Source organism: Abramis brama (genome assembly GCF_963993115.1).
Source record: "Abramis brama genome assembly, chromosome: 5".
Taxonomy (NCBI): domain Eukaryota; kingdom Metazoa; phylum Chordata; class Actinopteri; order Cypriniformes; family Leuciscidae; genus Abramis; species Abramis brama.
The window spans coordinates 5,738,042-5,752,973 of NC_139967.1; positions in this window are offsets into that span (position 1 = coordinate 5,738,042).

The window sequence follows — 14,932 nt, forward strand, 5'->3', positions numbered from 1 at the left end:
TACACACTTTACATTTATGTTTTATACTGATTTTACATTGACTTCATCTTAATGTTTTACTTGTTGTAAGAGATCATGTTTAAGCTTCACTGTAATCAGCTTTGAATCACACAAATATGGTACGTCAAAACTATCGATATGACAGAACGCTTCTAATGAGAGACAACAATACAAAGCTACAATCAAATATGTATCTTCACCACAATAAATACATTTAGAATGAGATCTTTGAATTTATTGAAGGGCATTTCCCTCATATCTTTGTGTATTCATGCTGACTTTAGATGTAAATTGCAGCAAATAAAACCAAAGCTTTCGATTATACTTACATGTATTATTTTAACACTTTTGTTTAAATTTTAACACTTACATTTTACCTTACATTGGTGGTGGTTGAGGAGATTTCCCCCTTCTATGTAAAGCGATTTGAGTGCAGAGAAAAAGCACTTTATAAATGTAATTATTATTTTTATTATTTCATTAGTGTGTGTGCCTTGTGTGATTCAAAGTGTTGTTTTTAGTGTTTATCATGTTGAGAAGCTTTGGGGATCTTCAGTTTGTTAGGTCTGGAAAATTTTGTGAATGTTCTGTAAGAAATGTAATCAGAATTATTAATAAAAAAACACTTTTAGTGTATAATTGTGAAACAAAAACCTTCATTGCTCATGCTAATTACAATAAAGACTCAATGAAAAGGTTTGATGAGTGTTGACATATTTCTTATGGAAACCAGATGTTTAGAGTTGAAATGGATTAAAAGCCACAAAATTCCTTTTTGATTTGATTTTTGTCTTTAAAATCTACAGAAGTTGTGATAGTTTTTTTCTTTACTATTGTGATGTATATCTGAGTGAAACAGCTTCTCGAACGAGTATTATGGTTGTGGTTTGCTATTGGTGGATCTCATGTGAGTGACAGGTTGCTCCGCCCTAATGCCAGTAAACGCATCATCAGAGAAGGAAAGAGATGTCGGGAGGAGAAGATATTTTGATTAAAGATTACAAGGCACATGAAAAAATTATGTGCATGGATAAAAATAAACTGCAATATTCCGTAAAAAAGTAAGATGTCTATTTTGATTTCATGGTGACTTTAAAAACACTTTAGATCACAGAATTGATGCATTTAGTGACTAGAATCTTCTATGTTGAGATCATTCAATCACTAAAATAAAACATTTTGGTAACACTTTAGAATACTGTTCCATCATTAATGAATAACGACACAGGAACAAATGAGTAATGCAATTATTAACACTATTACGACTGTTAACAAACCTGGGGGTTCGATTTGACCCCCACCTATCATTTAACACCCACATCCAACTTATCTGTAAGACTGCATTCTATCATCTCCGGAACATCTCTAAACTCCGCCCCTCCCTCTCTCTTTCTGATGCAGAGAAGCTAGTTCAGGGAACGGCAACTGGCGGCCCGCGGGCCAAAACTGGCCCGCCAGCAATATTTTCTGGCCCGCCGGATTATTTTGGAAGTCCTAAATGCTGCACAAAACTCTTCCAATACTTGAGAAAAGCCGTAGTCGTGCGGCGATTTCACCGCCGTGTGCAACGCACATATAGGGAATCATGCGGCGCGGGATTACATTTTAAAGTATAACTGTGTGTTCACACCGGACGCGAATAGCACATCAAATTCGCGCCTGCCGCGTCTAGTTATACGCTTGACCACTTTGTGTCCATTCGCGCGTCAAAAGATGGTAGCGGTCACAACTCTGGTGTACTTTGGACGGAGCGGGCGGTCTGACTGACAATAGCCCATCCATACACCTTTGGACAGCGCATCCACACTTAATTCTGACCACCTGTAGGCTACACCTAGCTCTGAGGAGCAACAAGATTCTTTTTTTTGCAAGGATGTTTGAAATAGTTCGGCAGAAAATAGCCTACTTCATTTGTCAGTAGGGCAATATGATTTTCGTTTATGTTGCTTAGAAATTTGAGTGATAGGCTTTGTCCTATTTAATTTATGTTATTTATATTTCCAATTTTTTTTCTGTGGCATTTTTTTCTCTGCTGACAGTAGGCCTACAATGTTAAAATAGCCTAATATTTATATTGACAGACCTCCTTAAACCTTAGGTGTGCATGTGTGCCCCCCGAATAAATAATAATAATAATAATAATAATAATAAAAAAAGGAATAAAGTTCAAAAGTCGGACTGTAAGCGAATGAGGCATGATTCTCACCTTTATTAAAATGGCTGTAATCTGTTCTGTTACCACAATAGTACTTGATCTGTTTAAAATGATTTCCTTGATATATGCCTAAGGTGTTAAATTCAAAATAAAAATTAAAATCTGTCTAATCCAGTAATTCATTTTTTCTATTTTTGATCTGAGCACAATCAGAACATCAGAAAACCCGTCGTTATTCGTTTTTTTCATTTTAGTTCAGGAAATAAATAATGGAAAAACAAGTCGTTTTTCATCTTTTTATTTTTGGTTTTAATTTTTTTAAAAAACGATTGAACGAATGATCCACGGACGGTGACGGACCCATCATATTCTGCGATTATAGGCCTATAAGAGTATTTAATTTGTATCCATAGGCCTACTCTGTGTAGCTGGCCCGCCATCTACTGGCTAAAAAAAATATTGGCCCGCGGCCAAAGTTACTTGCCGACCCCTGAGCTAGTTCATGCCTTTGTCTCCTCCAGGCTCGACTACTGCAATGCACTCCTCATCGGGATCCCTGGCAGGAGCCTGCAGAGACTGCAGTACATTCAGAATTGCGCTGCCAGGGTCCTGATGAGGGTGCGCAAATTTGAGCACATCACACCTGTAACGACAATGAGAAGAAATCAACCACAGACTAATTTTCTTCCAGAAAATTAATTCAAACTCTCTACTTCCTGCCGAACAAAACAGAAGATTGGTTCAGAACGTCAAATGATCCTCATCACTCTGGCTATTTAAAAGAGCCTCCCCCAACACTAACTAAATAACTGGTCAATGGCTAGCTTTGTGGCCAACTACGGACTGGTTAAGATAAAGACAGTGTCCTCACAGTCCAGAGCCATAAGTCACCCATCCTGGCGCCACAGAGTCTGCAAAAGACCCTTCTAATGACCAAACCAACGAAAACCCCCAACTAAGAACTTTTATGAGCCCAGCTAAAGGAAGAACTTGTCAATATGAGGGGGTTTTTAAAAGACAAATTGGTTCAGAAATGACACCACAGCATTCCTGACCCCTCCTCCTTAAGACCTCTGAACAGAACAAACAGTGTTCTGTCTCTTCGAACCAGAGAACTGATTCTTACCAATAAACTACATAAAATCATTTAAGAACAATTCTCAATGGACTTACAATCAAACAATCACGCAACTACATAATCCTGTGTGTTTCCACCACTTATATGCATATTCTAATAAGATATGCTTTAATCCCATATAATTCATGTAATTGTTATAATTATTAGGTGTGTGAATGACAGTGTGTACTGTTTCATATCAATGCTATCTTACGAACACAACTAGCAAGATGGCTTGAATGATATCGGTGTAATATGTTTTGATCTTCTTTTAATTAGAAATCATGTCTAAACTGTGGCCTCTGTCCTCTCTGCTTAAAAGTTAGAGAACACACCAACACTCCAGATTTACGATGAGACAAAGCCAGTGTCTAATTGGTCCGCTCTCTTCAGGAGGGGGGACAAACTTTTAGTTAAAACCTTAGACCCAAAAAACTAAGCTCTCTCTCTCGCTGCTCTAAAAGCTCTAAGCTCTCTAAGTTCCGGCAGACTAGTACCATGTAACAAACGAGCAGAAATAACCCAAATCAAGATCTGTAGAACATGGGTTAAACAGTTTCATTCAAGCCGTCTTACTACTCTCGTCTAAGTCTTCTTTTCTTTTCTAAGTCTTCCTTTATTTTCCGATTGAAAGTCTCGGTTTTAAGTTAAGTTTTGCTGCAAAGTTTCGTTCCACGATTCGCGGCTGCAACGCACGCTTTCAACTTCAAAGACTCATTCAACCATCAGCAACCGCCAGCCACACGTGACTGGTTCTCGCCCCATCTATCCATGCACAAGGAGACCACAGCCGACGAACGAACCCGGGGGAACCCTCTGTTACGCAACGAAGGGAATTCCCAAAAAGGAACGAGAAGACAAGCAAGTAACCTCCAGACTGAAAGCTAAACTGGTGTATTTATATAACTTTAATAACCTGCCTAAAACGATAGAAGGGTTAAATTAATGTTTGATGGTTCGTTCAGGTCATGTCTAAGTGCATTATGGAATCGTGAGATTTCATCCTTTCACTCTTAAACCCACTCTTTCCTCACTCTCTTCCTTTCTGCAACTCGTATGAATGTGTGTGTGTGTGTGTGCGTGTGTGTGTGTTTGTGTTAGACATTAGCTGTACGTGTTAGTATATAATCAATAAAGTATTGTTTGTATTTGAAAAGAGATTGCTTGTGTATGTGCTTATCAAATTTTATTGTCTTGAACTTCGATCAAAAGTTACCTATGATTTTACCCTATTTCTTAATTTACTGTTAGGGGGTTATTCTTTCTTGGCCAGGAAGATATTATATTTCCTAGAGTTAATAATTGTTTATGCTTTCTGTTCATTGGATGAACTGATAAATTATCATATTATTGATTCTGTTACAGTAAATAATTGAAAATAATTAAATTATTAATTATTGATCATAATTCGTTATGAATAATAATTAATAATATTTATACGTGGGCGTATAAACGCTACATTTATGGTGGAGACGAATGCGGGAAGTTTAACCTAAAATTGTAAGCATATACGAAGTAATTATCTTTTCGAGAGAGATCCGGACCTCTGAGTCTGTGTGTGACGTATGCAGCGCGCGCCGCGCGCTCTGTTTTGAATGAATGTCTGCTGAGTGAATACAAGAGAGAGCTGTTACTCTAGTCTAGGCTGCCTGCCTATTTTTATTTTATTTTAAACTGCAGTAAAATAACCCAAGATATAAGATCTCACACAACGACAAGGTAACAATTGAGCGTGTCCCTCGATTCCGAAATACTTTAATTATAGCTTAAGACATCTGCGTGTTCCAGAGTCTTTCAAATAGCTATAACGTTATGTGTGTTTGTATCAGTCAGAGAGCTGAATGAAATTAAAACTGCAGTAATTAAAATAACCCTGTAAAGGACGAATGAGCGTGTTCCTCATAAAAGTCCTTTGACTCAGTGCGTGTTCCACTGGGACGAATATTCTCCTCACAGATTAGTCTTTATTTATCAGGTTGTCTGTGCGTGTCCCACGGCAATCCCCGTGATAAACTATAAGCTTATCTGTGTCTGTTCAATTAATTCTCATGTAAACACTGCGTATGTCCGAGTGTAGTTGAATAGGCATTATTTAAAGTTGTGTTCAAGTAAAGCTTGACGTTGAAACTCAACCAACAGTTAAAAACCCTGTTGTTTTCGTGTTTTCAGATAAAATTGCACAGAGACGATCCGCTGAGATCGTTATTCCATCTATTACAGCACAAAGCTGTCCTTTAAAGTTAATCACTCTTAAACAACCGAGTGAAGCCCCACGTCGTAAAAACAGCTACGAGTGGTGTCCTTTATTTGTATTTTTGAAATGCGCCGACATTTCATATAATATGATCGACGTGCATATTCTTTGAACATTGTTTGAAATGTGCCGAAATTTCATGTAACTTAACATGCATTACTGTTTACGAGCTGCAATTCACAAGTTCGCCCACTAGAGTTTGTTTTGTCGCCATAGTTACAATCGTGACACGGAAGTCTTAACCAACGCTTCCGGGGGAACTCGGACCCCACAGCAAAGCCCGTCTGGCCACAGTGTAAACAAACTGAAACAAACCCATTTGTGGCTAAGCTAAGCTAAGCTAAAGCTAAGCTAGGTAGTTGTTTACATTGAGGCCTAACCTATACTAAAGCCTTAAGCATTATTTACGGTTGTCATTGACAGTGGTTAAATACAGTGTCTGTTTGAACAACGTTAAAGGGATTTAACCATTTAAACACCTTGATGTTTACACCTGTTGGTCTTTTCTTCTTTCCTATTTGACCTGTCTCATATTATACTTTACCCATATTTTTCTGCGAAAAGGAAATTTCGGTTCACAATTATTAATTTCATCTACCTGCATTTTACTTGAAAAGAAAATACTGGTTTATGATTATTAATTGTCAAATTTTAATTTGATTTAAAAAGGGTTTAAATTCTATTTTCCTAAACAGGTAATTTCTAATGATTTCTCGATTTATTTTTAATAAATCTAATTTCATAATTTTTCCTAATTTCTAAAATTCTCTTTTAGATTTAATCACTTCAGGTGAATACATTTTTGAACTTTGAAAGCTTGGGAGTAACACACCTGAGCCTCAATAGGAGACATTGGTATCTCACTACAAGTGTCAAATAAATCAGAGATAACCCTCTCTTACAAAGTTTTATTTTTGAATGTTTAGTTGTTGGCAACTATCAATTCTACACTCGTAGTTCGACACAAAGGCTTCAGAGCCATTTGTGGACCCAATCTCCTTTCACTCCTTCCTCTTCCTTCTTTACACGTCTTTCCTGTTCTGTCCTGCTTTATTCCATCCCCTTTCTTCACATTTGTAGGAAACAAACCTGGAAGAACCATCAATCGAGTCTAAAGAAAGAGAAAGATAATTTTTCCAAAGAAAACAATTAATAGGTATTTGATTTGTAATCAAACCCTCTCTTGTTCTCCATACTCTCTCTGTTTTGTAAACACAATTTACAATTTAACATCTTATCCAAGATAAATTAACAGAGACAAGTGTTGAGCAACTGTCGCCTTCATAGCATCCCAGCTGTAAGCAGTCCAACTGACGGTGTGTGGTGTCAATCCTGTAAAACTCGGAAAAAGGTATCCGCATTATTATTGTATTATTTTTCCTTGTAAACATAAACAATAATATTGTTTACCTTTCTGGAAATAGATTCTCACCGATAGGAAGCATTTACGAGAAAAATAATATTTCTCCTACTTAAGAATTTTCTTTCTTGTTTTATTGAAATTGGTTTTAACCTCTCTCTCTTTTCCCCTTTTCTCAGTGACACATCACAAGTTTAAACCAGCTTTTCATTGATAGAAAATATTTATAAAAATATTTCTCCCATTGAAAAAAAAAATCCTTTCAATTGAGATTTGTTTTAACCTTTTTCTCTCTTTTTCCCTCACTCAGTTGAGTGACGAAGTTTCCACATCACTAACCTACCTGTCTACACTGAGACCAACACTTAGACATTACAACACTTCACTATTTGTTGTACAGTCACTTAAACGACACTTAGCTGTTCAACCACATAGGCTTACACCCCACACAGATCTGTGTCAGTCTCTTCACCCCAGCGTGCCAACATGCCGTGGACGACAAACCCCACTGACGTGGACGCCTGGCTCAGAGGCATTACGGACTGCCTCACACCAAAGACAATTGAACTGTTATTATTTTTAATAATAATCATAATTCTGAGAAGATTCCTGACACATGATTCAAGCCAGAATCAAAACCACAACCACGTGGAACTAACCAAGATTATCTGTTCCCTAAGCAATGCCTTCACAGCCCAGCTGACACTAAGCGACAAGCACATCACCCACCTTCGGGAGGAGCTGACACGTGCCCAGAGCCGCATGGACAAGCTGGAAGTGAAAGTCCAGGACGACTTCAAGCGTCAGACCACTGAGTTCCTGAGGGAGCTGATGCACACCCAACGCTGCACAGACCAGCTCAAAGCGAAAGCTCAAGTGCCTGACGAAGTGGAGCAAGAAACAAAGAAACAAGTTGACAAGCTCCAAGAAGCCCTTGCAGCCACTGAAAGTGACAAACAAGAATTAAAGACTGTCCAGAAACACCTGGTAAACCAACTCCAGTCTGCTGAACATCAGCTAGAGAAAGCTAAAGCTGACATTGAAGATAAGAACTCTGAAATTAATGCTCTGAAAGACCACCTGGAAAGGTGCAATGCTGAAATCAACCATCTGACCCAACAGCGAGATGACGTCAACGACGAGCTCTACGCGGTCAGAGATGAACTCCAGCACATTTTCCAACAGAAACCAGAGCCAAGAAGGGAGAGACCTCCCTCAGCATCACCACTGCCGAGCAGGACAGAGTCCTCCATCCAAGAACTGCCATACAGTGAAAGAAGTGAATGGCCACAACCCAAAACGTCACAGGCCTTCACCACAGAACCGTTCACTGCCAACAAGCAACGAGAGCTCATCCAGGCAGACTCCAGAGCTGCACCGGCGATGACCTTTAAAGATCTCAACAAGCTGGTTAAGAATATCACTCCGTTCAACCCGAACTCCACGGAATGCCCGGACATCCAGTCCTACATCCGAGATATCAACTTCCACCTAGAGGTGAGACCTCATGTGACTGACAGAGACAGGTTCTACCTCCTCAGATCGACATCCAGTTCAGAGGTACGAAGCTTCCTAGACCGACAACCTGCTCATGTCAAGTCAAACTACCAACTGCTATGTAAGACACTGATAAAAGAATTCATAGGCCCAGAGTCAGAACACGGTGTGTTAATCGCCTTGGAAACCAAACAAGGTCGACACGAGACTCCCCAAGCATACTACCACCGTTTTCGACAAGCCTTCTTTGGTGCACATAACTCACCTGAACAAGAAGAGGATGTGAACTTCAAAAACCTCTTTCTGAGAAACCTGCACCCCGGATTAAGTCATCATCTTGGTCTCGAGGCCTGCGCAGACACAATGACAATTCAACAGTTACGTGACCTGACGCACAAGGCCCACATCAAACAGAAGATGTCCTCAAAGAAAGGTTTGAAAACATCCACAGTTTCAAACTCCTTCAGCCAAGACACAAGCCTTGCACTGGAAGACAACCAGTGGCATGACAACACCACAGTTCTTCGTAAGAAGCACAGAGAACGTGATTCCCATGCTGATGACAGATACCACACCAACCACATGGAAAAGCCATGGGACCAGCCACGCTTCTCAGGAAACCCACCTCGGCACAACTCAGTTAAGCACAGCACTGAGTATGCCCAAGAACAAGACAGTTTACCCTCAGAAGATATGGAGCAACTAATGAGGCGACTGGAAGTGTTCTTAGAAAACAGGCTGAACACGGAAGACCACTGATTCATCTGATGCACCTTCATAATGAAGATGACAACCACTTGTTCTACAACAACACAGAACAGAGTGGTCTCTCACAGTCAACCACTGACAAACACCCAGAGGTACCAGAAAACACCATCCTGGCTACCCATCACTCATAAAGAAACCACCAAACGAGCTCCAAACTCAAGAACCATATGTGTGCTACAGAAACAACAGTAAGCCCAGAACGTCAGAAAGTCTGTCACAACCAAAAGGTATCATCGGAGGAATGCAACAACGGAGACCAAGTTTTGCACCACAGCTTCATCCAGCCATGCCAAACTGCCTCCCAATGTCTGCCAGAGAACTTCCTGCCTTACTGGTTTGACTCCCAGCAGATCACAGAAGATCCCTTTTCCAAGGCAAAGAGGCAACAAGCTCATCAAAGCTAAGCCATCAAGCAAAGGGGGGAGCAAAACAGACTGAAACAGATCTGACCATACATACATACATGCATACATCCCTAATACATACATACATACACTACACAACATCCCTAACATACTCACTAACATACAGAAGTTAACCGCCTCTACTGTGCAAAACATTCAACAAACATGTTTTCCCCCACAGGTAGAAACTAACTTCAGAAACTAGCTTAACAACTTAGCTACACTTACCATAGGAAACATGGCAACTAACTACTCATCCAACAAGTACACCTGAGAACACCTATCATTACATCATGATCCCTGACACCTTAGCTGTGCAACAGTAGTTACAATTCATATCAGGAGGAACACTCAACTGCTTTGTTTTGTTTTACCTCTTCCTTCCTTCCTTTTCTTCTTTTATTAGGTAAAATGCCTGTCCGCCCCATAAGGGTCAAGGTCACAATAATAGGATTGACACACCACGCCTAATATTTGTAAGTCACCTCAAAACGAATGTGAGCCAGAGAACTCCCTGCATCATTCGAATCACAAATTGAAAGGTAAATTGGTCTAAACCTAGAACAATTTAGAAGAGAATAAAACAAACAAATCAAATTTAGTCACAAAATTAATTAATCACCGTCCCAAAACAAATTAGGATAACGTCCTAAAATTGAACTAAACTTTAGTCAACGTGATTAACTATATTGAGAGAGTGAACCTGTTTATGCCTAGGTAATCTAATGCCCTGCACCAGTAAAGTGACCAGTCATGGAGGTGTTGTCTTGTTGTTTGCTGTTTGTGTTTGCTTCCTCTACCCATTTCTCCAGCGTTCACCGATGTCTTCTACTCAACACATCGTCGACCGAAGGGGGGATATGTAACGACAATGAGAAGAAATCAACCACAGACTAATTTTCTTCCAGAAAATTAATTCAAACTCTCTACTTCCTGCCGAACAAAACAGAAGATTGGTTCAGAACGTCAAATGATCCTCATCACTCTGGCTATTTAAAAGAGCCTCCCCCAACACTAACTAAATAACTGGTCAATGGCTAGCTTTGTGGCCAACTACGGACTGGTTAAGATAAAGACAGTGTCCTCACAGTCCAGAGCCATAAGTCACCCATCCTGGCGCCACAGAGTCTGCAAAAGACCCTTCTAATGACCAAACCAACGAAAACCCCCAACTAAGAACTTTTATGAGCCCAGCTAAAGGAAGAACTTGTCAATATGAGGGGGTTTTTAAAAGACAAATTGGTTCAGAAATGACACCACAGCATTCCTGACCCCTCCTCCTTAAGACCTCTGAACAGAACAAACAGTGTTCTGTCTCTTCGAACCAGAGAACTGATTCTTACCAATAAACTACATAAAATCATTTAAGAACAATTCTCAATGGACTTACAATCAAACAATCACGCAACTACATAATCCTGTGTGTTTCCACCACTTATATGCATATTCTAATAAGATATGCTTTAATCCCATATAATTCATGTAATTGTTATAATTATTAGGTGTGTGAATGACAGTGTGTACTGTTTCATATCAATGCTATCTTACGAACACAACTAGCAAGATGGCTTGAATGATATCGGTGTAATATGTTTTGATCTTCTTTTAATTAGAAATCATGTCTAAACTGTGGCCTCTGTCCTCTCTGCTTAAAAGTTAGAGAACACACCAACACTCCAGATTTACGATGAGACAAAGCCAGTGTCTAATTGGTCCGCTCTCTTCAGGAGGGGGGACAAACTTTTAGTTAAAACCTTAGACCCAAAAAACTAAGCTCTCTCTCTCGCTGCTCTAAAAGCTCTAAGCTCTCTAAGTTCCGGCAGACTAGTACCATGTAACAAACGAGCAGAAATAACCCAAATCAAGATCTGTAGAACATGGGTTAAACAGTTTCATTCAAGCCGTCTTACTACTCTCGTCTAAGTCTTCTTTTCTTTTCTAAGTCTTCCTTTATTTTCCGATTGAAAGTCTCGGTTTTAAGTTAAGTTTTGCTGCAAAGTTTCGTTCCACGATTCGCGGCTGCAACGCACGCTTTCAACTTCAAAGACTCATTCAACCATCAGCAACCGCCAGCCACACGTGACTGGTTCTCGCCCCATCTATCCATGCACAAGGAGACCACAGCCGACGAACGAACCCGGGGGAACCCTCTGTTACGCAACGAAGGGAATTCCCAAAAAGGAACGAGAAGACAAGCAAGTAACCTCCAGACTGAAAGCTAAACTGGTGTATTTATATAACTTTAATAACCTGCCTAAAACGATAGAAGGGTTAAATTAATGTTTGATGGTTCGTTCAGGTCATGTCTAAGTGCATTATGGAATCGTGAGATTTCATCCTTTCACTCTTAAACCCACTCTTTCCTCACTCTCTTCCTTTCTGCAACTCGTATGAATGTGTGTGTGTGTGTGTGCGTGTGTGTGTGTTTGTGTTAGACATTAGCTGTACGTGTTAGTATATAATCAATAAAGTATTGTTTGTATTTGAAAAGAGATTGCTTGTGTATGTGCTTATCAAATTTTATTGTCTTGAACTTCGATCAAAAGTTACCTATGCTGTTACCCTATTTCTTAATTTACTGTTAGGGGGTTATTCTTTCTTGGCCAGGAAGATATTATATTTCCTAGAGTTAATAATTGTTTATGCTTTCTGTTCATTGGATGAACTGATAAATTATCATATTATTGATTCTGTTACAGTAAATAATTGAAAATAATTAAATTATTAATTATTGATCATAATTCGTTATGAATAATAATTAATAATATTTATACGTGGGCGTATAAACGCTACACACCCATCCTTCATAAACTTCACTGGCTTCATGTTAGGTTCAGGATTGAGTATAAGATCTGTCTCCTGACCTATCAGTGTGTCTACGACAGCGCACCATTGTACCTCAAAGAACTCATCAATAGGCATAACCCAACCCGACATCTCCGTTCCTCTGACAGCCACAAACTCATGATATTGATTGATAGGTCCCCAAGTCCAAACTCTGCACTATGGGAGATGGGGCCTTCCAGGCGGCTGCGCCTTGACTGTGGAATGCCCTCCCCAACCACCTGAGGGCGTCACAGTCTATAGAGGTTTTTAAAAATAAATTAAAGACCTACTTATTTTTTACTGCATTTTCTTAATATAATTTTGTTTCTTGCTGTTTTTGACTGTTTTTATGTTTAGTGTTTTTACCTGTGCACCTGTAGCACTTTCAGATGTTTTTCACGTGTAAAGTGCAATACAAATAAAACGTATTATTATTATTAACTAACAAGAAACTTGGGTTAACAAATTAGCAAGTAATAGTGCTTAGTTGAATGTGGTAGTAAGTTCACTATTAGATAATCAATAACTACTATTTTTTTCATATCTCCCAGAGGACTATTAAGAACTATACAGGTTCATAATTAATGTGAATAATGCATAATCTATCATTCATTCTAAAGTGAAGATCATGGTAAGCCGTTAGCAATGACTCAAGTATTACCAAATCCTACAGAAGGAATTACTAATTATTTGGAACAGTATTCTAAAGTGAAAACGTGATAACACTAGAGTGTATATGACTGAAGTGTTACCAAATCCATCGGAAGGAATTACTATCCAAAACCTTACAAGGTTGCACTTTATTTTACAGTACATGCATTTTCTATGTACTTACAGTGTTCTTACCACAAACTGAATAGTGTAAGATACTGCAGTACATGGCTATAATTAAGGTTTAGGGGTAGCTCGACTTTAGAATACTGATCCTCATAATTAGTAATTCCTTTAGAACGATGTAGTAACATTTGAGTCATTACCCAAAACCTTACAAAAAACTCTTCAGTCATTATTAGAGAGTTATCATGTTTTTTACTTTAGAATAATTAGTATTGGTAATACTGGAATCATTACTAGTGGCTTACCATGACCTTCACTTTAGAATGAATTATGCATTATTCACATTAATTATGAACCTGTATAGTAGTTCTTAGTCATCTGAGCTATGAAAAAAATAGTAGTTATTGATTATCTAATAGTGAACTACCACATTCAACTAAGCACTATGACTTACTTATATGTTAATCAGAGTTTCCTGTTAGTTAACAGTAGTTACTAGATTGTTAATAATGCATTACTCATTTGTTCCTGTGTAGTTATTTATTAATGACGGAACAGTATTCTAAAGTGTTACCCATTTTTTTATATATTAATTTGAACATGCATGGCATGGAGCTCTCACCACTGAGCTCTGTTGTAGTATGTGTGTGAGATCACATGTTTGTGTGTTATACTCACAGGAAGCAGGTACTGTGAGGATCCTTCTATTAGATCCTGCAGAAAGGGATGCTGGGAAAGTGTGGAGAAAGCAATCTTCTCCTCACCCTTAAAACCCAACTCCTTAAACACCTTCAGCAGCTCCTGAACACACGACAACACATTAAATACAGTCCTGTAGAGACTCTGGATCATCTGCTGATCTACAGAAACACAGATTATGTTGCTCTGCTTGCTTCAAAACTGAGTGAAAACCATTCTCTCTGAATATAAATCTTTAAATCTTAACTTGGAAGACAATGATGTGAACATGGAAATGGATACATAAAACCAGGAAGACTGTAGATGAATAATGGGATAGCAGAGTCTTGAGTCTCTTGATTAATAGTAATAATAATAATAATTAATTACATTTATATAGCACTTTTCTCTGCACTCAAAGCGCTTTACATATGGAAGGGGGAATCTCCTCAACCACCACCAATGTGCAGCATCCACCTGGATGATGCAACGGCAGCCATACTGCGCCAGAACGCCCACCACACACCAGCTTATTGGTGGAGAGGAGACAGAGTGATGAAGCCAATCAGTGTATATATATATATATATATATATATATATATATATATATATATATATATATATATATATATATATATATATATATATATATATATATATATATATATGGGGATGATTAGGAGGCCTAATCATTGGAGGCCCAACCACAAAGTGATTGGCTGTGTCTATCAATCACATTAATATATCTTGGGGTATTATGCAGGGATTAATTAACAATTTAATTCAGTTATGTGTAGAGTTATAAATTCTGTGTGATCCCTGGATTACTCTATGCAAATGTGTCTATTCATTGTCCCTATTATTGTCATTGTATTGACTTGATTCATGTGTAATGTACATTATATATTTAATATGCAATGGAGCAACCAGAAAACTACATCCTGATCTCTGTTAGATTGCATCTGTATGATTCCAAAGGATAAATTATATTCTGCATAATTTCCAGAAATCCTATATTTTAAAGTGATGGACACAAAATTATAATGCTGTCATGAATTATTTACCCTCATCATTTCAAACCTGCATGATTTACTTG